Raw genomic sequence first — 26674 nt, forward strand, 5'->3', positions numbered from 1 at the left:
TCTTTAGCTTTTATAAGTTTACTTCTGCAATTTTTAAGCCTGTCTGCTTCAGACAGACATGTGAGGAATACACTGTGTCTTTAAAGGAATCTTTACTTTTTTTAAAAAAATGCTTTTAATTCATAGGGACTTAGGAAAAAAATTAAGTAAACTTTGGTTTTATCCAAAGGGACAAGAGAAAAATTCCCTGCTGATGAGATAATAAAATGTACAGCGGGGCTGTGGGCTAAACTCTGTACAGTCTCCTCAAGACCCGGCATGCAGTGAGTACTAGCTGCTTCACTGGTTCTGTGACCTGGGACGTGTGTGTAAAGGCGGCAGCTCTCAGATAAAATAATTAATTTAGAAATGCTGTGAGGGATAAAGGTTCAAGAAATGAAGGTATTCTTTATGTTGACTGCTTGACTTTCTACCAACACTGATCTATAATCCATATTCTTGTATCTGCTGCACTTAGTAATCTAATACTATACCATGTATAAAGCATTAAGGTGAAAAGGAGAGGAAACCCCACTATATAAACATGGAAATATAGCAGAATCCTTAAAAATAAAAATTAATACATAATCCAAGAACAGAACAATTTACTTCTTTCTGTGGTTTGACATTGTGTTTGGGATTCACTAGACATCTCTTCAAACTGTCAAGGAATGGGAAGACCTTTCAAACTGAAGGTCTTAATGACTTCTTTAGAGGAATGAGCGAGCCCCAGTGCCATTATTAATCTACAAAACAGACTGGTGAGCCACAACGGCTCTTCAGTTTTTAGGAAGCAGAATTTAACTTCTGCCCCTGTACTATTGGTAAAGAGTGAAAACAAAATGCTAATTTCATGACATATGATTTTTTTTTAGCTTTATCTGTGAGGTAAAATTGTTAATTTTACCTTTCAAAAATGTTTCAAGTGGAAAAGGGGAAACATGAAATCCAAGTTGTTCCAACTGAGTAAGCAAATGAGATGACTAAATCCAGAAAACTCAATCACTGAAATAACCCAACCATATGATGAATAAACAAAACAAAACAAAAAACAAACAAAAAAACTAAACAAATAAAAGAATCACTTGAAAAACTTTAGTTCACCTCTATTAGCTAAGTGGAGGAACTTTGGAAGAAAATTGTCCAACAGAATTTTATAGGAATTTTTTAATGATAAGTGAGGAGATAAGCTAAGAACTCCCTAGGCTGAGAACATTTATTTTTTGAGTAGTTCAAAGCTTAGTAGCAAACAGTGGTGCCAGAAAATATTGTTCAGAGACACTGCAGGAACTTAGCAGCTCTGTACGTTAAAGCTCTGAGACAAGGTTACCAGAAAAGCAAAACCTACAACACAAGTAAAACCCATGGCTTAATGTTATACAGAGCAAAATATATCTCACATTAAATTAAATTATGTCCTAGAAAACACTATAATTATATAAATAATGAGAATTTATTCTTACTGTGGAGCTTTGAAATAACTCACCTCATCTTTTCTTTATATATGTACTCTGGAAGATAGTTTTGGTTATACTTATTTGATAGAAGAGAAACTGAGGTTTCATGCAGTTAAGTGATTTCCCTAATAACGTGGCAGTGGCTTAAAGTATAATACCATCTTTCAAATCCAGGTTCACGGCTCTTGAAACTACACACAATTTAACTGACAGTATATTTGTTCTCATAAAGAGAGTCAGTCTAGAAAACTGTCTCTGACCTTTTAAAGAATGCAATTTTATTTTTCTAATATATTAATAGACAGTGGGAAGTATACATATATGTGTGCATATATATGTATATATATAGTGTATTGAGAAGTTATATACATATATATATATATAAATGTATACAAATATATATTCCAATTCAGAATCTTATAAACTCTTTCAATTGACTTTGTTTCCTCGGATTAAAATAGCACCTCTGTCTTCATCAGTACTACAGTCAGATATGGAAGGCTCAGTAACATTTCCTACAATGGTTTTGACCAGGTTTGAATAAATCCCTGGGTAGATCTTTCATCTCTTCTGAAAAAGGCTTAGATCTTTACATCACTCCTATACCCTTATTAAAAAGGCGTTTCCCTCACTTATTCTTTCCCAGTGCTGTTGGAGAGTGTTTGCCTCAGGTTTTTTACCAGCTTCCTTTTGGAACAGAGAGCGATTGCTTAACAAATGGCAGGTTTATGTGAGGGGAAATCTCCATGGTTTAAACATGCTTTTGTTTCCTGTCAGTATGTACCTTCTGTTTTTGTTCACACATAATCATCTTGTAACTTTCATGGAAAGTCAAAGAAACCAAGGCTTGGAGAAATGGATATTCAAGAAATTACTTCCACACTGAGTTCCCAATTCTGGTCCCAAAGAGCTTCCCATGAGACGGGGGACTCTAGCTGGTACCTGGGGTTGCCACATGCACAAGGCTGGATATAAAATAAAGCTGCAAAGTCCCCTCTAAAATCAATACCTTGTCAAAAGAGCCTCCTCATAACTTGGATGAGGTCTTCCCTCTAGAGGGAATCTGTTTCAGGGCACTGAAGTATTTTGCATACACCTAAATTGTTATATTTACCTAATGAGTATATAATTATTTGTCTATGTGTCTCCACTAGACTGAGAGTTTTGACAGGATTGGAACTGAGTCTATTCAGCATATGCCTGCTACTTGTTTTGTGTTTTCTACAAATGTCTGTTGGATGAATGGATGAACCACATACTGTAGAATGGTGTTTCAAAATCAGAAGGGTGTTCATCTCAATGTCACCGAACCACATGAACCAAGCTGCACTCACAAAAAGGGTGTCACACATTAGGAGTAGTTTATACTCATGAGAAAAATGAGAAGCCACTTCTCCCCAGTATGTTAATCATGGATTTCCTTATGATGGTTCTCATCATAGGAGAAAGAATGCATTTCTCTCTACCTGCTGGAGGAGCTAACTCATGAAGTCAACACGTGTATTTTGAGTATTACCAGGAGAACAGAAAAGTAAGACCAACTCAATTCTTTGAGACACTTAGATCTAGTCCAAGACAAATATGAAGATAGCTACTATGGCTTTGAGGGAGAATGAAATTATCACCATACTATCAGAAAACCATGAAAAAAAGAGAGGAGTAAGAAGTCATGAATGTCATCTTTCCATATGGAAGTTGGAATTCTGAACCAACCACATGTGGCATTGGTTTGGATTGGAAAGGAAAGGGACATTAGAAAGGAACAGGATTTGGAGAATGACTAGGTTTGGGGACTGTAAAACATGGAGTAATTAAAGATGGGTTAAAAATACATACCCAAGAGGAGACTGTTGAACATTTTTCTAAGGACATATAATACAGGAGGAATTTCCTGGGAGATTATTCCTGGATGAATTTGATATTTTGGGTGTTTATGAGCTACCCTAAATACTTATTTTGCTCTTTTAAAAATTCTAAATTCACGAGTGTGGGCAAGAACTAGTAACTCATTTCCAAACAATAGAGTATGGAAATGGGCAAATACTTCTACTGTGGAGAAACCTTGCACACAATACCTTGAGGAGTGATGACTTTTTCATAAGTGATGTCATGCTGATATCTTGTACCATCTGATATGGTGTGATGAGAATGACATTCCACCTCCATGGTATTCTTTCCCAAACCCATAATTAACAGTCTAATCTGGGGTCTAGTCATGAGAAAACATCAAACAAATCCAAACTGAGAGACAAAATACCTGACCATTACTTATTCAAAACTCTCAGGGTCATGAAAAACAGTGAAAGACTCAGAAACTGTCACAAAGCACAGGAGATACGATGGCTAAGGGCAATGTGGTACCCTAGATGAGATCCTGAAACAGAAAAAGGACATTAGTGGAAAAACTGACGAAATAGGAATGAAGTCTGGAGTTTAGTTAGTAGCAATATAACAGTGTTGATTTCTTCCTTTTGATAAATGTGCCAAGGTAATGTAAGATGATGTTAGGGGAAACTATGTTTAGTCTGATGTCATTTTCCTATGTTTTGAAGGCTGGGACTGTGTGATGTAATGATAATACTGTTAGCAATAACAACAACTAAAATTTCTAAAGCACTTTCACACACACTGACTCACGATCTGACGGTATATAAGGCTGGTAGAATGAATATTTTTATGTCCATTTCATATATGAGTAAACAGTGGCTTGAAGCTGACTTACTCGGGATCAAAATTTTTAGTTCCTTAGGCTTAAACCATGATCTTGTGAATCCAAATCCTATGTTATTTTTACTTTCACCAAGTCAGTGTTCATGTGCAAATGGGGAAGGGTACAAGAAACATGGGGCGGGGGCTAAAGGAGATGACAGTCAAAGTTCAATTGAAAACTCCACTGAAGATTGAAGTCCTAAGCATAACTAAGCTGACTTTTGGGTTTTGAAGCTCACAGATTTGCTTTTTGTTTCTCTCCTTCTCTACCCTTATGCATTAGTGATAGTTTCCCTATAAAAATAAAGTAACCTAATTATCACAGTTTTGTGAGTCTGCAAAATTATTATACTCTGGAGCCCCTGAACCACATTCTTTTGCTTCCTCTGGCCCTGCCATCATGCATTTCTAGAGCTGACTAATGGGTCATATGCCTAAGAAATTTGTAACAGTGATTCTGTTCATACATTTGGTGTGATATTTTCCATACTTCATTTTCCTTGTCCTGATTAAATAACTGCACCAATCGTCTTTAATAGGGAGTATATTCACATTACATTCTCTTCTTATACTTCAGAAACAGCAATAATCTAACATACAAATTCTGTACATCTGCAGCCACCCCCTCTCCCTTTCTCAGTCTTATTCATTTTCCTGAAGCATAAATCAGAAAGCAAAACCTGAACAGGGCTCCGTTTGCCTTTAAACAAAAATGTATTCTTAAAGATGAAATAGTAATACCGTTATCTCACATCAAGGTTTCAAAGGAAGAACCTCGTGTAGATACTTATGTACACTTACACACACGAAGTTGGATGTTTAAAAAGCAGGCAGATGAATATTTGTCCTAAAATGTGGTCACCCCTGTTGATTCTGCGGCTTGAGGAGCTATCTCTATGCTTTGCTGCCACCTTGGCAAACTAGAAGGATTTACAACGGAATTCTGCACCCGGCTGGCTGGAAACAGCGTCTCCATTGACTCGGCGGGCTGGCCTGGCTCAGAGAGGCATTTGAAATGGCTATTATGTAGCAGAGAGAAATGAGAACATCTATCCGGTGGATTTTCTCTATTTAAACATTTTCCCTATTTAAAATAACTCAGTTTCTGCAAGATTCAAGTGTTACTCTGAATGATTTTTAAAGGCTCGGTCTTTCATTCTTTAGTTCGAAACGCAGATGGAGAAAGAAGGAATCGGTTGAAGACTTCTGAGTTTGCGCTCTGGGCGAAGTTCTGGCTCTTTGGGATATGACGGTGACAGCAGAGGCGTTCTGCTGTCAGTTTTCTCTTGTCTAAGCTTCCATTCTGCATCCATGAGATGACTCGCCTCCAACTCCAGTTAACTTCTTGGGTGCCCAGAGCAAGTAGTCGAAGATGTTTACAAAATGCAAAGCATCTGGGTGGCCAAGGCGGAGGCTCATATTCGTATTCTCTCTCTCTCTCTCTCTCTCTCTCTCTCTCTGTCTCTCTCTCTCTCTCTCGCTCTCGCTCTCGCTCTCTCTCGCTCTTTCTGTCTCTCACAGGAACTGGGGAAATAATGTTTATTAAAATCCAGACTCTTAAATTTAACCTGCTGCTTTCAAGTTTGGGACTCAGATATATTTTCTGCATCGTCATTCTTGTTTCTGTTTCCCGTTTTATCCATTCTGAGGATTTCTCTCTCTCCCCCTCCCCCCAGCCCTCACCTATTTCCCCATTTACATCTCAAAAATCCCTCACCTCCCTCCCACCCCCCCACCTTCCGTTCTCTTAATCTTATTTGAATATAAGGTTATTATATTTGGCTTTTGCAGACACTGGGTGGTGGGTGACTGGGAGGCAACTTTCCTTGCGGTTTCATTTAAATTTGGCGTGAGTGGGTGGGTGCCTTCAACAATTCGTCTCGCACACGCAAAACAGTTAAAAGCTAGAGGTAGAAGGAGCAGAGAGTCCCACAACTTCAAAAGCATCGTCTAGGAAAGGAAGTAATCCGTGGGTCCGGAGGGTGGTCGGGGGGAAAGGAATAAAACCCAACTTCGCTGGCAACTGTAATAAATCTGGTAACTGAGGGCAAAAAATAGATTCCGAGGGCTGGGTCTGGTCCGGATGAAACGCTAGGGCTCCTTCCCATGCCGAAGTCTGGCGCTGGAAACCTGCCACTGGCGTCTTGCTACGCGAGTGCTCCCAGACAGCAACACACCCACTAGAATCGCACGTGAACAAAGCTCTTTCCCCGGGAACCGCCGCCTGCGGTTTCCTGGTCGATTACAGCTTCTCCGGGGAGTGTAGGGCGCACACAGGGTTAAGTTAGTTCCCTCCCTGGTAGGAGGGAGAGGCGGGGGAGGGGAAAAACAGCTTACAGTCTCAGGCTGGGTACCTTGTAGTTAGTTGTACGTTCGAAACCTGTGGCCGTCACTTGCGAGTTTGGCATCTTCCACTGTCACCGAAGAGGAACGGGGGCTCGGAGATAATACCAGTGGCCGCAGTCTGCGAGCCAGGCGCTGCGCGCCTCCCGCCCTGGGTGCGTCTCTGACCCTCGGTCCCGTGCATCAGGGAGCTGCGAGGCGGCAGCTCCGCGCCCGCCACCGTGTCCACCCAGCCCGGGGAGCAGGTTGGCAGTTCTCAACGATGGGCAGGAGGGACCTTGGCGGCGACCCCTAAAAAAATACCATGCCCCGGGAGCCCCGCTGCTGCCGAGCCAGCTTCTTGCCTTTCCACCTCCCAGACCCTGTCGGATTCGGATGAGCCCACTGAGAGAAGCCGCGGCCTCCAGGTAAAGGGACTGAGGTGCCAGGTGGAGTTTCCAGTAACCGACCTGGCTGCCGCTAAGCGAGAACCACGAGGTTTCTTAAGGGGGATTATAAATCAGCTGGCGGTGGTCATTGGGGTGGGATGTTTTAGGCTTTATCTTTCATCCATAGAAAGAACAGACTGCTTAACTCGCCCCTGATTTTAGGGAAGGGAAGTCTAATTGCAGGTCGAATCTACCTCCTCTAAGGAGTTTCCTAACTGAGCTCTGGGTCAAAACGCAAATTAGCTAGCCAGCTGGAGCGTCGATCCTAAATTGGGATTTCTAGATCCACTAAGCTTGCCTGAATCCAACCTCTCATTGCCCCAGAATGAATGCTAACTTCCAAGAGTAACAATCCCCTAGTCACCCACCCCTGCGCCCACTCCATCTGCTGTTAATGCCACCGGCGTTATTATCAAGCGGCTGCGTCTAAAACCACCAGCCCGCCCCCTGCCTGCAATCGGGGATCCATTAGTGGCTAAGAAGATGCGGAGGGTGCTGGTTCGTTCTCCTTCGAGTTGGGGAAGGGGTTACTTTTCTCCAAAGTCTTTCTCCAGCCCTGCTGGTCTTCAGTGGCCTGGCACTGAGCTCCGGCCTGCGTGTCTTGCAGGCGCACCAGTGGTGACGGTGAAGGCGGGAGGAGCCCACCAGGCTGAACTGGGATTGCGTTCCCGGCTCCGCGTGCGTGGGACGCGGTGAGGGGGTGGATAACGCCTCCCAACACTGGGTTTAGGGGCGAGGCGACAGCAAGGAGCGCGGGAGTGGAGCCTCGCCAGCTGCCACGGAGTCCCAGGGAGGGGTGGGAGCCGCCTGGAAAGATCCCTCCGCCACGCAGACCAGTCCCGGGCTCGTCCTCGCGCTTTCAGCGCTGTCTCGGTCGCTTCTCATTTGTAATCAGGCCCAAGATCAAGATTGCTAGTTGAGGTGCGGGCACTAACCAGGGAAAGGAAGTATCCGGAAAGAGGGTGACTGGGGCGGGCTGGACCCACACTTGATGCCCGGTAAACTCCTGGAGCGCTTGGGGCTCCGGAAGGCGGCAGCTGCTGGTGGAGGCAGAGGCCACCGTTGCTGCCGTCCCTGGCGCTTTACTCCTGGAACCTCCCAGCAAGGTTCCTCCTGGAACCTCCTCACTGTCAGTCCTGGTTCAATTAACTCCCTCAGCCTCTCCCCTCACCCGATATTTATTAGTCACATACTGAGTTTGGGGAGAAGAGCGGCTTTGCATCTGTAAGGCAAAGCATTTTCCTAGCCACCTTCTCAGGATGCAACAGGAGGAGCGACCCGCGGGCACGACCCGGGGGCGTGTGTGCGCGCGTGTGCCAGCGTGCGTCTCGGGCGTGCGTCTGGGTGGATCCGTGAGTGGTTTGTGTTTGAGAGGCAAATCAGGCGTTTCTCCAAGTCCGCTTAACATGATTTAGGCGCTCAAAAAACATGAAGGCGGTAGACACAACGGGGATGCGAAGGAAATAAACACAATTAGGAAAGTGGTGCCAAGTGACTCAGACTTTGAACTGAGGACGGAGAACTCATCCCGAGCTGGTTGTGGCCACCGCCCCTACCTAACACTTCTGCCGCGATAACCGAGAGGATCCCTAGGGAGTTGGTCCTAAGCCAGTTTCCAGCTCGCTTGTTGCTTCTCGCCTGGCCCCACCGACGGCGCGTCTCAGCGCAGTCCGGCGCTTGGCGCGAACTCGCTCTCCCTCTTCTGTTCAGATTTAGCCTCTCTCCAGACTTGTTAAAACATGACAGCAATTTACTGGAGGCAGGAGGAGCGGCAATGAAATGAGAGGAGAAAACCAGAAGCTTTTTTTTTTTTTCCTTTTTCAAGAAAGAGACGTGCACCTGGTTCTCCTTGCATTACTCTTTAACCTTTGCAAAAGATTGCGAAGTGGAAACGTAGCCTGTATGCAAATCAAGCGTTTTTTTTTTTTTTCCCCCCGCTGTCAAACCTGTTTTCTAAATCTCTGAGGCTGAATTTGGTTGTTCGTTGTAATCGATGGGGCAAGTGAACAACGCTCTTTCCAGCGGCCAGGGTGAAGGAGGAAAATGGGTGGCTTAAAATAATTATATGAAACTTCGAATTATTTTCCCTATTGAGTTATTTAAGAAGATCCGGGATCAGTGATGGGGCGGGGGGCAAATCACCAAGGTTGCCTGCATTTGAAGTTACGCCATCTTGGTTGAGAGACTTGTTATATATTTTTACCCTCTAATGTCACGTTTCGATCGTTTCTCAGTGTCTAAGTAATAGATCCTCTGGTTTAGAAGTACAACCCCGGGCGGGCAGGGGGAAATCAACTTTTGGCGCTCAGATGGTGGCACTATCCTTCAGAGCTGGAGGTGGGAGGGTGCAGGGTAGAGAGAGAGGGGGGAAGGCGTACGCGGTCTGGGTGGCATCCGCGTTGTTAGCTTCGGCGCTCGCGCTGCAACTCTCTTCAGGGAGGACAGGGTTAAAAGCCGAGGCTGACTTTGCCTCCTGGAAAGCTTTGAGTTGCAGCCGCGCCTCCCAAGCATTCTTTAAACCAGAAATGTGGGAGGGGCTCCGAGAGGGAGGGAATAGGGGAGGGAGGGAGAGAAAGAGGACTCGAGGAGGGGAGCGCGCCAGAGCGCGAGGGACCGAGGCAGAGGAGGAGTGCGGGAGCAGCGGAGGCGATCCCGCGCCTTCATTACTGTAAACACCTCCCGGGGGTGTCAGATGGGGTGGGGGTGGGGGTGGGGGCCGCGGCGCCTACATTAGCCGGGCCGGGTTGGGTCGACGAGGCAGTAAGGTCGGAGCAGCCTCCGCACCCACGCCGGGTCGGCGCAGCCCTCGGAGCGAGCCCCGCGGCCGCCCCCGCGCACCCCGTGCGGCGCCCCACGCCGGGCTCCGCGCGGTCGGCGCACAGGCGTCTGAGTTGCGCGCACCCGCCTGGCTCTCCGGCTGCCCCCCGGGGTCCTCTGTGTCCGAGGAGCCCCGGCGCTGCTGGGCAGCTTTCCGCCGCCCTCCCGGCTCCCCCGCCTTCTTTCGGGACTCGTGGGCTCTGCCGAGGCAGAGAGGGGGGAGGCAGAGGAGAAGAGGAGGCGGGGGCCGCGGCGGCCGGAGCCGAGAGAAAGTGGCATGCTCGAGCCCTGGAGGCGGAGGTGTTGGAGGACGGGGGAAGACGATGCCGCGGCTCCGTAGGGGAGGAAGGCGAGAGCGAGCGAGGCGAGCGGGGCGCCCGGGCGCCGGCCGGCTGCGGGGAGGCGCGCGCCGCTCTGAGGCTCCGGCCTCCGCATCCCGGCGCCCCGACGCTGCGGGCGACAGGGCCGGGCTCCGGCAGCCGCCTCCGTCGCCGCCGCCACCACCCGGAGGAAAGAGCAAAAGTTTGGATCTGGGGGAGGACGCGACGCTGAGCGGGATTACTACCAGGGCTGGAAGGAGACCTCCAGAACCTTCGCAGGTAACGCACACCCCCAACCCTCTCCTTCCCTGCCTGCCCGCTGGGCTCCTGCTTCCTCCTAGCGCCTTTCCAGACGCTCGCCAGATCTGGCTGAAAGTAAGAGGGAGGCGAAGTTGAAGATCCCGGGAATGGGCAACTAGCACGGGGAGATCTACTGGAACGTTAGAGCGGGATCGAGGCGCTTCTCTGCGCAGAGTAGGCAGCTGTGCAGGGAGACGAATCTCGCCCGGGAATGGATGGGAGCCCTCGGCCCCAGCTGGTGCCTCATCTTGTAGCTCGGAGGAAATTTAGAATGTTTATTCAGTGGCTTTTAGTATTCTTCATTCCAGAGAAATGATACGTAGATTTCACTCACTCCACCTTCACCCTCCCACTCTCTCATCCTTATTTAGTATCTTTTTAAAAATGATACGAACCCACTCTCATTCGCCTACCCAGTTTAGCTGGTGCAGGAAAGCAAATGGGGGGAGGAGGGAGTGGGAAAATTTCAAGCAAAGGGGAAAATTTATCCTTCCCCTTTTTAACATCCTAAGAGCCCTCCCTCCCTCCTTCCATTCACCTCTGGCTTCATAAAATAGGAACTTTCGAAGTCACATTTTGATTGAAGGGTGAGATGAAACACGTTAACCATTGGTGGTGTGAATTTGCAGTGATCGTCAGCCAAGTGTGTTTAGGGGGTTAGTGGTGTTGCGGAGAGGCCGGTTTTCCTCGGTGGCCTGATGCACCGGGGCTTGGGGGGAGTGAGTGGTCGCGTTTGTGCACTAAGGCGGGGGCAGCGGAGAGAAAACAGTCACGTTTCCTGGGCAGCAGCCTTTCTTACGCTAATAAAATAGCTCCTGCGTTTCACTCCGAGAGCAAAAAGGTGTCAGCCTCAACTCCCCGACGTCCCCTTTCCCCCAGTCGAGTTTGAGTTTCGAAGCAGCTCAACGTTTGCTGCTCTGTCTTCTTTATTATGATCATTATTTATTCACCTGGAAACTCATCGTGCCTTCTCTCGTAAATGGAAATCAGTCTCCAAGAGCTTTTGATTAATTTTAGTGCAGGAAATCTCTTGTAAAGCTTACAGTAAGCTAATCAAATGCAAAGCACAAATCCGTGTAAATGCTCGCGCAGGAGTGCAAGGTGCTGATTAGATTTCTTTACATGCTGCATTTGCTGTGCAAAGCATCTTCTAAATGGGAGCTATTGCTCCCCACTCAGCTGGGAGACTCTTTAATCACCCAGGGTCAGGGAGCTTTGGGGCATGTCCACTGGCTCACAGGCTTATTGCTAAATTTATTATGTCTAACTTCTCCCAGGCAAAAGGTAATATGAAGGCTACCTTCCATATCGGGACCGATATTGTCTGTGGACTTAGCAGTATGACCTTATTACATCTCCAACGAAAGGATCCCCCCAAATATTTTGAGGTAAATAGAATGCAGGTTGGCATTTGTCCAGGCATGTATTTGGTTGTTGCAGTATGAATCAGTATGAATGTAAAATTTTAGGTCAGTATCTGAAGTGTTAGAACTGGACTTTTTTTTTTTTTTTTTTTTAATCACTGAGCAACATGCACCAGATACATAAGATCGGCAGGCCACCATGTTAGATGAAAATCAATCTTTGGGTAATCAATCTTTCATGCATAGCATGAAAAGTTGCTTATTTTCCCACAGTGTCACTAGTCCGCGAAATACAACTTTTCTTCCTCGCCTCACCAGAAACCTCAAAACCATTTATGGATTTTTAATAATCACAGGTGACAGTGCAACACCATACTGTCATGTTGAGCTGCAAATATCTGTGACTGGAGGAGGCTGGAAGATGAAATTTCAAACATTAGTCCATGCCTCTGGCAGTAGGTACAAGAAATTGTAAAAAGACTTGAGCTAGCTGTACTGTAGCAGACCTATTACAAACCTAGCATGGAAGGAATGCTGTTTTTTTAAAAAAATGCCCGTGTCTTAACACTTCAGTAGTTTCATTGCAGTTTTAGAAATTCCAGGGGATGCTTTTAACAGAAGAAGTAGATTCCCAAATGACACCATGCTGGGCTGCCTTGGGTTTCCCAAAGCAGGCATGATTTTTCCTGTATGCTAGGTTTCAGATGATGTGCTCTTATCCGAGTTTGAGTTTGACTTTGACCGCCTGGATCTAATTTGAACCTCCTCTGATACCCGTTACATTTATATTCTGGCCTGCTGGAGAGTTTGATTTAGGATTTAGACATATCTCCCAAAAGCAATCCTATATCTTCCCAGTTTGAAGCTGTGGTTTCAAGAAAGGCTCAGGTATGTACAAGTGCAGAAGCCTTATTCTGTAGAGAACCAGTGTGATCATCTGATCTGACCCTTCAGCTTTGTACTCTACAAGGAAGAATTGCCACTTCTGCGGTCCCTAGTGTCTGAAGGTAAAAAACAGCAAGGGTGCCGGGTGGCTCTCGGTTTTGCTCGACTTAGAAGATTCGAAAAAGGTCAAGGTGATGTAATTTTATTTCTATTCCGGTTAGACCTTTCTGGATAACCATCTTTTGGTATCTTTAATTTCAATTCAAGTTCATTTTTCACTAGATTACTAACTTTGTGGTTTCTGCCACAGTGATTCAAATTCAGGCCATTAGTGACCTCTGTCTGTGAGAAGTGAGCACTCATTGTTTTTCTTTCTTCTCATCAGAGTCGACAGATTATGTGTGTGTGCGGGGGAGAACCCAACAGCTCTGTAGTTCTTTCTGAGTATTTAGATTTTTGAACTTGATATTTCTAATACAGAGTTCAGAATGGGTAATGATATTTAACAACGGTAATAAAAATGTTACAGGCTAATAGGCTACTAAATGATTATTCCATACAGCATTGACAAAGTGATCAACATAAATAAAACACCAGTGCTGTCCACTGCCAATAAAAGGATAGTACAGTCAGGTAGACTAATGTTTCGAGACTCACAATACTGCTGGATGTAAGTTAAATTTTATGGCCCTGAAGTGCTTATGTAACAAGGGAAACTTGAGACAAGCCCAGAACATACATGTGGGCTCTAGACTTCACAGTAGCAGTGCATGTATATCTTTTTAAGTTCAGCTGTGCTTCTGCTGTGAACTTATGGTCCAGATCAAGGGCGAGGCGAGGTGGGGTGTGAGAAGGGTGTCTATAAACAGATGGTCTTTTAAGGAGACTTTTTAAAATCTGATTCCTAATCCAGCTTTGTCTTCTGAGCATTTTCAAATCAAAATTTCCATTTGAGTTGATTATCCTAAATGGTAATTGAAGACAAAGTTTACTGACTTTCTTAAGTGTGCGGATACCATTATCTGGCATTTTCCAGATGGTTTTTGATCTCATGGTATTTGGGAATATAGAATTTTTAAGAGGCTTTCTCTTCCCTTGGGCAGGTTTTATGCCAGAGACATTTAAAAAGACCAATTATTATTATTACTATTATTACTAAACTTAAGCAACTATTATAACACCCCAACTTTCTTACTTTTCCCTACCCTCCACAAATTGCTTTGCTTTTTTTTAAGTTATATTTTTCTTCTAAAACTACATGTTGGGGCTAGGAGTAAGGCTATCAGTACCTTTTTACTCCTTTCAGCAATGTGACCTCCAATTAAATATCTGTTTATAGTAAAACATACACAGGTAAACATCAAGGACCATTTTAGGACAGAGATTCTTTTCAAGGTTTGAAATATGTTTCTTTTTAAAGGATTATGACACAAATATTGTAATAAAAATATCCTGTGTTCCAATGAATACAGAGACTTATTTCAGTTGCATGGAACAGTAAAACACTGTATTGGCAAAATAATCAGCAGTATTTTCAGTACATGGTCAAAATCTGTTAGAACCTTCATGGGTTTTTTTTTTCCCCCTTGGTGAATTTTGCATCTACTGGTCTTTTTGGTTTTCTTTGATTCTTTCTAATGTGGCTCTTTGAAGTGATTCAAAATTAAACAGTAGCTACTTTTCTCGGGAAATTCATCATGTTATGTTCAGGATTCCAGAGGAGTTAATGATGCAGAAAAAGTCCTGTAAAACATCTTTCTAAAAGAAGTCCTTCTCTTGCAGGCTTCCTACTTACTGGCCTCCTGTACCATTTGCAGTGAATTGGAACTCTGTTATTTATTTATTTTTCAAATACCACCTCTAACTTAATTTAATGTGGGATGTGTTTCTGCAGAAGCGAACAGCACCATGTGCTGTCCGAACAAAGCAGTGTCATTTACGGATCTGTCATAGGGAAGGTCAAAGAAAATATCCTTGTATAATTTGGGAAGTCAAAAGGCCACATTCATGATTCTTAAATACCGATCAATTGTTCTGCGGATACTCAATAAGGGCACACATTTTTCTGGCAGTTTAGTGGTTGAAGACCTCAGCCGTTTTTTGAGGCATTCACAAAATAAATCTCAGATGCTCTTACCCGTTCAGCGCTCATTAGAACTGGGCAGTCTTTCTCATTTTCTTCCCAGCTTGCTTTTAAGGGAATGTGCGAGAAACTTGGCAAAAAGTCCTCTGTTCCCCTCAGTTCACAGGTCATGTGCTGTATTTCAGTTCTCTTTATTAGAGCTTTCAACACACAGATAAAAGAATCTTCCAGCTGAACCTTTCAAGAACCTGAGGGCTTTTGGATTTAAACCCATCGAAAAATATCAGGTCTCCAAGTTCATCGATACTATTAGGCCTCAGAACACTGAAACTTCCTTCCACAGGGAGTGAAAGAACAGTGGCTCCTAAAATTAGTTCACAAATATATGGTCCATTGAAGTCAACAGAGGTCACAGGTCTGAATGGAAAACATTAGACTTATATCAGTCCCGAAATAGGCCCACGTGCTGGTGTCACTCTTAGCCCCAGCTGCCTGTGGGTGTCACTTTCATGAAAATCCAGTGTCAGAATAACCTCTATGATAGTTTTCTCTCCCACTTTGCTCCAGAGCTTCGACTCGAATATTTTGAAGAAGGGAATCATGCAGGAACTTGTAATGTTCCTCATAGATATTAGATAAAGAGGTGCTGGAGTAGGTTAAGGGAGTAGATTGGATAAACATTTGACATAGTGGTTCCAGAAAATTCTGTTTAGGCCCTGAGGGATGACATTGACTTTCAAACATATTCCTCTTGATCATTCACCCGCCTCCTCTGTTATGTTTTCCAGTTCTCACATACAGTATTTCATTTATTCCTCACAACTTCCTCTTCTGTGAGTTGGTCTAAGAAAGCCCCACTCTCCTGGCTTCTTATTGGGTAATAGGAGCCAGAAGGAAGTTGAAGGCTACCTAAGGCTGCACAGAGCCCTCCTTTAAACCGTTTGACTTTGTACAAAATCATGAACGTTACATTTAATTACATAGATGCTGAATTCTCTGATACAGTTTAGAAGTTTCCTTCTTTACGAACTCACCTAAAATGATCAGAGTTGGATTTCTTAAATTTCTTAAATTTCTTAAATTAAAACTCTAAAAAATCTTGCGATTGTGTAAATATTTTGATTTTAAAATAACACTTCACTGTCTCTCCCCCATTATCCTAGAGGCATGTTTGCCTGTTAGGATGGGAGTCATTTTATGAGGTCGGCTTTGTGATTTGGGACTTTTACTGTGATGGGGAATGAGAAATAGGGAGGCTGTTTTGGAGGGAAGAGAAGATGTATTTATAGAAAGAAAACCTGCATTCTCATGTCAGCACACTCCTTTCTACACTGATGACCTTGGACAAATTACTTCATCTTCTGGAGACTTAATTTCCTCTCTACAGAGTTCAACAGGGTTGTTATGGGGTCAGATAAGATTAATGTGTGTGAAAATACCTTGATAATAATTCAGTGTTATATTCCCATAAAGAGGCATTATTCAGATTGATAACATTTATCACTGCAGGACTGTCAGGTGCTAGGATAGTTCTACGTTTTAGGTAAATAGAAGGGTAACCAAGGCAGCGTGCCCTGCTCTCCAGGAGCTTTTGTTTTTGTGAGTGTCCTGGATACCACCCAACCAGTAAAGTGTCTGGTGGTTCTCTACATCACTCCCTCCTTTCACTTAATGGTGCATGATCTTCTTCCGTGGTGAGTTGGGCACAAGGGCCAAACTTTCCTTCCTTGACAGCTTGGCTTGACATTGGAAAATGAATTTATCACAGATGGATTCCACTGGGGATCTTTTGGGAAGGAACCGTCAACATTCCCTGAAGTAAGGTTGTTTCTTTTTGGATGATGGCTTTATACTTTAGCCATCCAAATGAACCTTTTGCAAAAACACAGTCATTACTAGAGTATATGATGATTTTTCAGACTTTTGTTTTGCAAAATAAGGCAGGCCAGTGCAAAAGACTGTCAGTAGTTTGGAAGCCTCCTGAGCCCATTACCAATAAATGGCCTCATTTATTAAGAAACAACACAGTCTCCAAAGCTTGGCCTTATTTTGACTTGTGAGTGTCACAAAGCCCTTGTGGGACAGTTCTTCACAACTTATTCCTTCATATTTTGTTCAGTTGTATTTTTATAATTGTCAAATCGGAGACACTTTTAATTTTAAATGTTCCAAGAGTTGAGCATGTTTATTTTACTTCCCTGATTTGTCTACATGTAGGCCTTTGTAAAGGTTAAGGTTTAATTGTTTTAAAGTTATTTAATTGAAGCCTGCAGAAAACACACATATGCGAAGTGTGTATTTATAAAACGTATGATTAGGTCATGATTCTTGATCAGAAGAGAATGTTCCTATCAGTGATTTGAATGTATGACAGTCTGGATCTGTGTTCTGGATCTGGACAGTGTTCTTTTTAGTTCTGGATTTTCTATTTGCCAGAGCTCTGACGCTTGCTTTATTCTTTTTTAAGTTGATTAGCATTTTAGTAGTACCTTGTAAAGGACCTGGCCACGGAACTATATTTTTATATGACAAATCATTTTCATAGTTTGAAAAAATTAGTCTGAATACCTTTTGTTCTGGCAGTGCCAAATGATATAATATTTGAAGAAAGAATGTTTGCTGCTACTCTGAAGAGTTCTGCTAACAACATGAGAAGAACCTGTGGGTACATATGGGGGAGGTAGTATACGTTTGTGTGCGTCTTTGAAATGCACAGACAAATCTAAGTCTTAGATACTACGGGATGGGAGTACTACTTTGCCCTTATGCTAGGTGGTGCTAATTTAGCCCAGATGTCCATACTATAATAGAACAATGAGATAACCTAACTTATTTTTGGTTGGAGATTTTCACTTCCAAATAGGTCCTAGGGAAACCCTAAATAGATAAACACACACATTGTAACAAGGGACTATACTTTTGTGTGAATGGCGTGGTACTTATGAGGAGATATTATTCTTGTAGAGGCAGAAGGTATACATCCGACGATGAAGAAAGCTTTTTCATACACTCAGGAGATTATTTTTGCCACTTACCATGCACCAGGCATGGGGTAAGACTGGAGAGGCAAACATTGGTAATGCAGGATCCCTCCACAGAGGCAACCCAGGCTGGTGAGGGGAGAGGAAGACATAAAACCTATCTGCATGGCAGTTTCATCCATGATTGAAGACAGTGCCAGGAGCACAGAGTATTAATGAAAAGAGCTTTACATTTGGAGAGAGAGTCTCAGGTTCTAATGCTGCCTTTGTCCCTTGTTAATTATGTAAATTGGGCACACCTTAAAAATATCTTTTAGGGCTTCCCTGGTGGCGCAGTGGTTGAGAATCTGCCTGCCAATGCAGGGGACACAGGTTCGAGCCCTGGTCTGGGAAGATACCACGTGCCGCAGAGCAACTGGGCCTGTGAGCCGCAACTGCTGAACCTGTGCGTCTGGAGCCTGTGCTCTGCAACAAGAGAGGCCACGATAGTGAGAGGCCCGCACACCGTGATGAAGAGTGGCCCCCGCTTGCCGCAACTAGAGAAAGCCCTCGCACAGAAATGAAGACCCAACACAGCCAAAAATAAATAAATAATTAAAAAATAGATATATCTTTTAGTCTTTGTCTCCTCAAGTGGAAAAATGAAAGGAAATTCTTTCTAGTCATAGAGCTGTTCTTCTGAGGATTGAGATAATTATGTAAAATATCTGCCTGTCTGGCACACAGTAGAAGCTTAATAAATGCTGACCGCAGATCCTTCTCTCTCTGAAATGATAATGATTCCATTATGTTACTCGCCCCCTCTACACATACCTCTGCATTGCCCTGGAATCCCGAAGAAGGCTTTTGACCCTTTGAACCTGTTCATTAACAGGATACAGCTTCTGCAAAAGACACTTTCGTTATTTATGCACGTAACAGAGCATGAGGGGACAGCAAAGGAAAGCGCTCTCCACATAGTGGCAGAATGGGCTTATGGCTAGTGGGATACAGTGTGGGCTGATGGTGTGAGAGGGCACAGAGGGAAGGGACAGAGGGCAGAAAAGAGACCTCAGTTTGGGGAATCAGAAGGTGGTGTCAGCTGAGTCCTGCCTGACTTGCAATGTTTTTGGTCATTGAAAGCATAGCCTTTGGCACCCCGCCCCCCATTCACCTCCATACCCCCTTCCAGGGTGACAGTACCTGCAGCTTGCAACAAGCCCCATATCTAGACTGTGACCCTGGACACAGTGAGCCGAGGTTATGATGCCTCTGCCAGTCTACGGAGATTTTTTTATCAGAATTCATTTTAAACACTTGCTTCACACAATCCATCTCGCACATGACTCTTGGCAGAGTCAAGAAGATATTTTATTGTAGAAGATTAACATGTAAATCATTGCTCTGTTTATATAATGCTTATTCTGTGCTTACAGAATGATTATACCTTGCTTGTGTAATGGTAGATGCTCGAATCAGAATGATGCTCTTGGGTTATCATTTCCGTGTGGAAGAATTTCTTTCAGAAAGCCATTTTCAATTAATTTAAGTAGAAGAGCTTCTTACTGCTTCTGTGTGAGACACTCCTGAACAGCACTCAAAGGCACTGGTCAAATACACAATGCTGGGGTTATTTTCCATTTCATTATGATTACATGTATATATAGTATAATTTTTGCATTCTATTGAACAGTTGAGACTTGGTTCTTTTTTCTTAGTACTATGAATCTATAAATTGTTGTGGGAAGGTTATATTTAAGAAGATGTTAGGAACCCCCAGCTTCCAAGTTTGGAAACACAGAGGTTTTCCTGTTAAAATCACATCATATATATGCAACACATATACATACAATCAGTCACATTGGAGAAGAGAAGCAGGCACTAGAGTGTATTCTGCAAGCTCTTCACTTCTTAGTAAGTAGCTTTAGAACCAACATTCCCCCAACATAAAACAATAAGACCTTGTTTTGCTTCTTTAGAACATGTAAGAGAGATTAAAATTCTTTGGGAAATGGTTTAAAATTTTTTTTTTTTTACCCAAATAGGTAAGGAACCAGTCAAATAGTGCTGACAGCAATGGAATTTAAAGCTCAATTCTCATAATCTCTGAGTCCCAAAGGAATGCAAGACAGACATCCATTCAAGTCACAAGCTTGTAACTGGGGATTTGACAAAGGTTGATTTTTTACCATGTGCCAGGCACCATGCTAAGTTTTGTTCTGAGCACTTGGGATACTCTTTCAAAGAAGACCTCGTCCCTCCTCCCCAGGAAATCTAATGGATTGACCTAGAGTTGCCCTTTTCCAAACTAGACTCATTTATCTGAATGAACTGGTTAAAAAACTGGAGGAGCGGGTTAAAAAATCCATGTTTCTGGGCCTGAGGCCTGGAGACCCCAATATTTTAAGTCTGTGATGAAGCCTGGGAATGTGGATGTTCAAAAGTTCCTGGGATTGGAGATCACTCACTGATAATTTTTAGAATTTTTTCCAACCCAGAGACTCAGTGGTTTTATAGTTGTCTGGTTTAGAGTAACTTGTGAATTTCTGAAAGTATTTTTCCCATATATTTTGCCACATAGGAAATATTGCTCCATTTAACCCAACTCTTCTAGGGGAACCTTCTGAGGGACCAGATGTCAGGGCTGGTTTCACTCTTGGTAGCCACAGTCTCCTGTGTGGTTTCTCCACCATCTGTCTGTACCATTCTTGGTGTCCCCAGAGTTAATCCCCTAAGAAAGCAAATCACATTGCATTACTAGTCCTGTGACTAGTAATTTCCTGTCCCCATGGATAAAGCCCATCCAAACTTGTTATCATGACACATGAGATCCATGACAATCTGGGTCCCAAGCGTCACTGAGACCTCATTCTCCAGCACCCATCCCCAGCACCCATGCTCCAAAGATGGTAAGGCCTCTTGACAGTTAGCCTTCCCCATGCCATTTACCCTTTACATAGAATATTACTTGCTCATTCTCCATTTGGCAAACTCTTTTCCTGTAAGACACACAGGAATGACACATTCCCTCCCAGTCAAAATTAGTCATTACTTTCTCTGGGCTTCTAGAGCATTTTCTTTGTCACTTTATTAGTTCCCTGTTGGTGTTGTATTGTAGCGTGTCTGTTCATGTGTCTGTCTCTCCCAGTAGACCCAAAAACCTTGGCTCATTCATCCCATCTCCCTGGTACTAACAATAGTGCTTAATGCCCCAGGTTCTGCACAAATGTAATTGAGTGAATAAGTATATAATTGTACTGGACAATTCTGGAAAACAAGAAGATTCATAATCTAGTGATAGGGGCTGCTTCCTCAGAAGTGTTTTCCATGCCTGTAGATTGGTGGCTCAGTGGGGAAAAAATACAACCACCACCATTCTGCCTTACTGTAAGAAGGTTTGTCAGGCAAAAGCCTTTTGGTTAACCCAACCCTGATCAGCATCAAGCTCTCCAAACCTCACGTGAGGCAATTTCAAATGCCACACTCGAAGATCTGTTTAAAGAAGGAATAATTTTGCTTGATGAAGTATCTCTCTTGGCACCGAGTAAAACCATCAGTTAAGTAGATGTTCATGCAGATGTGGTTTCCATAAAATGAGAAATTTAACTTATCGTGTTAACTTTGTGTCTCTTTCCAGACAGAATTAAAGAGAGCAAAGCAAAGAACTTGTGACTGTTGTGCATTTGCTCTCTTTTTCATGTTGTTGCTCTTCCTTTTTGTTTTGTTTATTAGATCTTAGGCACATTATTTCCTGATGGCAATATCTGAGGAATGAGGGCCCTCCAAAGAGGATAAAGGAAGACTAGGAATCATAGATCCTTAGTCACTCTGTCTCCACAAAGCAGGATCCACCCTAGTCCTCAGGATTTGCACATTGAATGCAGCAAAGCCCATGCAAAAGTTGCAACACATTCTAAACTTGCATGGTTTAATGTGATCACGGTAGCGACAGAAGTTGGACTTCAAGTCCTTCTTGTTGGCCAAGAGACAATTCTAACACCCTGCTGCTTTTATGGTAGGCTATCGATTGATAGACAGAGAGGACTTGTTTGCAGGTGGGGGTGGTGTATGCACACATAAACACACTCTGGTCCCTCCTCCCCCTTTTTAAGCAAAATTTTCAGTGGCTAAAAGAGTAGAAGATAGCAGAGCACATTTTGATATACGCACACCTTAACCCTTGGTCCCCTCTGGGCTGTCTATATACTGGCAACATTTTCCATGCCAATAGGCGACCCATGGATGACCTGAGATGACTTTTGATAAAGCACCCTGCTTGAGTTCTAGGGGCTAATCACAGCGCCCCCCAAGGATCTTACAGGGTTAATTTATGGGGCTGTTTAGAAACAATATGCTTTCCTGATTCTTGAATCATGCTGGGTATCAGTAAGGTCACATTCTCATGTGATTAATAGGGGGGGGATTAATAATAATAATAATATAGTAGTAATAATAATAATTAATAGGGGGATTAATAGGGGGATTAATAATAATAATAATAGTAGTAGTAATAATAATTAACAGCGGTAATTGTATTGATTATGCAATTCATTTAGGATGCCGCTTATGCAGTTCATGAATATTATCATGTTTAAATATTCACAAAAACCTTGTATAAGAGGTTCTGTTTAGAAATACTGCTAATAACCCCAGTTTACACACAGGGAAACTGAAGTAGAGCAAATTGCGTCAGATTGCTTATCTTATTTTGTAACTGCAGTTAATTAGTTTTATAAGATAGGTGAGCACTAGGTGATTTCCAAAATCCACTCTAACTTTATTTTTCCATGCCTTAAAATCAAATTCTGGGATGATTGCTCATCCTCCACTAGGCAGCATGTGGTCCAGATTTCCATATTTGACTTTTTAATAGGTAAATATCTAAGAAGTAATTATTTGCTATTTGCCATTTTTGAGTGAAAGCAGTTCTTGGGTCTGTCCATGCATTTCTATAAAATGGGAAGAGAGAAGAGTCATTAATTAGAAAATAAAGTATGACAACTTCTAGCATGTTTTCAGTACTAATGAAAGCCTGTGGTAAGTACCTAGTGATTAAGGAGTCGGTTATCGGAGAGAAGACTCTCCGTTTCTTGTCTTTACCCTTTTACCAGTACTACTAATAAATAGTTAGATGGACTGATTTGAGATGCACCTCTTTTTCCCTGTGGAGGTGATAATGGATAATGGAATGGCCAAAGGGCAGATAATAACATAGAGTGAGAGGTTTCTGAGAGAGCCTGGAAATGACTGAGAATTGACTGTGCTATAAATAGATCAGATCCTCTCCTTTTCTAACTCTATATGATTGCTCAGGTGGTAGACCCTGTTAGGTGAAAAAATGACCCAGAGATGGTCTGGGAAATGCTGTTGCATGTTGATAATTTGAACATAAGCCCTGTGCTTACAAGTCGTCCCCAGTTGAATTTGATTTTTGACCATCCCTCTTTTCTCACCCTTTCTGCTGATGCCCTCATCTCTGCATGTATTCTCGTTGCATTTTATGAATTTGCAATTATTTGTCCTTCCTAGTTCTGTATAAATATTCTTAATTCTGTCTAAATTAAGTGATCCATCGCTTAATTCTTTCATTTCCCTGTAGGCAACTAGACCATGGCTGCTGTTGTTTCTATGTTCTTTTGTCACCACATGCCCATCATCTGTCATGAGACTTCTGTGGATGGGGTGGCATAAGATGATTTCTGAGTTGGGTCAGTTTAGATGGGCTCGTGGATGGGGTGGTGTACGAAAGCACACTCTGCCCACGTGTGGTAGCAGTTTGATAAGCGGCTCCCCAGCTCCAGGGCCACATGCAAACACCAGCTCTGTTGGCCCTCCGGTGAATTCTGTGTTATTTCTGTCTATGGCAGAAATTTTACCTAATGCTTTGTGTCCACTATCTGTGAGCTCACTTAAGGTGAAGGCCTTGCCCAACAAGTGTTTGAGGAGCTAAATTGAACCAAAGCATTTGCTCTCTGCAGTTTGCAGCTGAGAAGTGATCAGACCACGTGGAAGAAACTGAAACAGACCAGTGTCAGTCTTGCTGGAAATGGCTGCCTGGTCTCTTTGGACCATGCACAGACCTATAAAGGATCAGCCTGCGACCCAGGGTCACTCTTCCCTCTCCACTAGGAGTGGTGGACTCACTTGGATTTTGTTGGAATTCAATGTCGGTATGTCATTTTAAACAAAGTCTCACTCTGTTTAATTCATATGTCTTTATTAAACAAGATCCGCTGTCTAGAACCACTGCTTTGAGTCATCTTTAATTACTCCCTTTCAACTGTTCTGTCACTAGTTTTACGCATCTTTCAAAAATTCTGTCCTCCTTGCCCTTTCACTTTGGCTGCATTGCAGTTAAACCCAGGTATGTCTTTCCTCCCCTGACTTGCACACCACAGCTGTTCTTCCTCATTTTCAGGCGGATCCTACTGCTTTCCATTATTCACAGAGTCAAGGCTAAACTTTTTTTTTTTTTTTTTTGTAGTACGCGGGCCTCTCACTGTTGTGGCCTCTCCCGTTGCGGAGCACAGGCTCCGGATGCGCAGGCTCAGTGGCCATGGCTTACGGGCCCAGCCGCTCCGCAGCATGTGGGATCTTCCCAGACTGGGGCACGAACCCGTGTTCCCTGCATCGGAGGACTCTCAACCATTGCGCCACCAGGGAAGCCCAAGGCTAAACTTTTAAGCTTGACACTCAAGGCCATTCTTTCTGTGCCTTTCCTTCATCTTCCCAAAGAAAGTTAATCTTCTCTTCTGAACTAAATGTAGGGTGAGTCCTCACTTTTATCTTTATAATAGTCTCATTGTGGTGTAAAATTTTACCTGGTGCTTTGTGTCCACTGTCTGTGAGCTCCTTTAGGGAGAAGGCCATGCCCAGTAAATGTTTGAGGATACTCTATCTGGTATCCATCCATACCAGATACTCAGGTATCTGACTCCAACCTACCTCTGAAACTTATAGCACAAGTCTCTATCTCCATCAACATATACTACTTCCCATAATTTTCAGTACTGAGAAAATTCATATTAACACAAGTTTGCAGAAATAACTCATGCATTTGAATTTCAAAGTTATCTAATAGAAGCTTCCCTTGTTCCCTCCGTGGAACACTTTGTCAAAGCAGTGCACTCTTGCTTTGAAAACAGGAAGGTAGAACATTCCAACAGCACCATGAGCCCTCTGTTGGTATTTGTAAAATCTGTAGTCTTTCCAGACCTGTAAGCAAGAGCAAATAGAAATAATCAGAGGCATTAGACTTGATTATGTTGAGCTGGATTCTTATAACTGAGGCTGGATAGCCAAAATTAGTGGTGTGGTGGTTTATACTGAAAGAGATGCTTGCAGTATTGCAGAACCACAGACTGCAGCTTACTGGAATCTTTGAAGACATCTGGATGTTTTGAAAAATGCAACAATCACATGCTTTTTATTATCTCCATAATTGTATTCTTTCAAAAAGGGAGCTGCATAACGACAGAGGGTGGTTGTAGTGGGAAGGCCATGGAGTTTGCATTCACGTGGATGGCTTTGAATCTGGTTCTGCCGCAACCACCTAGGGTAACTTGAGTGTGTTTCTTCGTCTTGGGTCTACTTCCTCCATTTTTAAATGGAGGAAAAATAATATGCATCTCACAGGATCACTGTGAGAAATAGATTAGGTGATGCCTGACACACATCAAGTACTAGTAAGCCTTAGCTCTCCTTCCTTTTGCACTCCAACTTGGAATAATATGAGTGCTGTGGTTTATAAATGGCTTTTTTTTTCCTGCATAGATAAGGCAGTTCTGTAATACTATGTCACTGTTTCCCTGAAGGATCTTTCTGTGGGGCAACACTGCCTCTTGCCCAATTTCTCCATAACAGTATTTATGTCTGGGGTCCAGAAGAGGAAATGATATCTTAAGAAATAGTTATCACTCTGTCTCAATTAGGACACTCACTGCTGAAGAACTCTTAAAAACACTTTGCTTCTGCGAAAAAAAGAAATCTCTCCAGGAGTCTTATCGCCTCAAAAACAGTGGGTATCATGGATTATTAGAAAGGAATTACTCAAAGAGAGAGCTCTTAAAAACAACTGCCCGCCGAGGAGTCTGGCTTATCAACAGGCAAAAAAAGAATTTTTCTACTAAATTTTAGCTTGTCGCTATAAACATGAAAATGGCAACACTCATAATATATTCTGTGGGGACGATGCAGTGAGTGTTTCCACTAGGTGAAATTCTCAAGTAAGAGCTTCTAAGAATGAACATTAACTCTTCAAGAACCCTAGGGAATGTCTGTTAGGAAACAGGTAAACAGCAAAATGAAAGCTATTACAAAGAGGGAAGCAAAACAGGCAAATCTAGTAAATAATTTTATTGTGGACCACATTGTGGAAAATATGATGGGTTTGTGAGGCACATTTCATTTAACACGAATGACCAATGTGATTATAATTGGCTAATGAATATGTTTTCTTTTTCAGCATAATATTAGTGTCATCCAGAGTTATGAAGGTGTTTTTCATATCAAAACCCCACAGCCATGAGAAATTATGTTCATAGACTTATTTTCTGGTAAAAAGTCAATGTTGTTTCAGCTTCACTTAGATTTCAGTTTAAAGGCTTGTCTGCAGTCTGAAAACACGTTAGCAGATAAAGAAGGATCTGTACAACATGACTTTTTTTTTTACCCTTAAAAACCAATATTAGAGCTTATCCTTGATTGTATTTTTCTTTGTGTGGAAATCTTGATCTTCTTGTATAAAATACTTTGGAAGTTTGGAAGGGATCTCATGGGAGAATTGTAGTATTTCCTTCATTAGAGATTTTTCAGATAACATAAGTAATTATCCTGACGGTTTAGCTTAAATTTGGTCTCCGATGACAGGCGTGCAAACAAGCTGGCTTGTCACTGCCCACTCTCGTTTCGTGATTCTTTATTTCTAGATCAATTAATGGGATTTCTATGCAAATATATAGCAAATAGATTCCTGAAGAAATGAGTATTCAGATGATTATTTGTCCTTAAGTGACAGAGAGACTTGTAAA

The 26674-nt window shown here is 43.0% G+C and overlaps 1 protein-coding gene across 2 annotated transcripts in view; it reads left to right on the top strand.

Moving 5' to 3' along the window:
* Nucleotides 1-6517: 6517 nt before the first annotated feature.
* The window catches only part of FLRT2 (fibronectin leucine rich transmembrane protein 2), a 105300-nt gene continuing 85143 nt past the window's right edge, over nt 6518-26674 (top strand). The window contains exon 1 of one of the 2 annotated variants that reach the window (XM_060295141.1): nt 6518-6895. The gene's annotated coding sequence lies outside the window, so the exon portion shown is untranslated. Of the gene's footprint in view, nt 6896-10232; nt 10333-26674 lie in introns of those variants that run through there. The other variant, XM_060295142.1, reaches the window with a different exon arrangement.

This window comes from Globicephala melas, chromosome 2, assembly GCF_963455315.2.
Source record: "Globicephala melas chromosome 2, mGloMel1.2, whole genome shotgun sequence".
Taxonomy (NCBI): Eukaryota; Metazoa; Chordata; class Mammalia; order Artiodactyla; family Delphinidae; genus Globicephala; species Globicephala melas.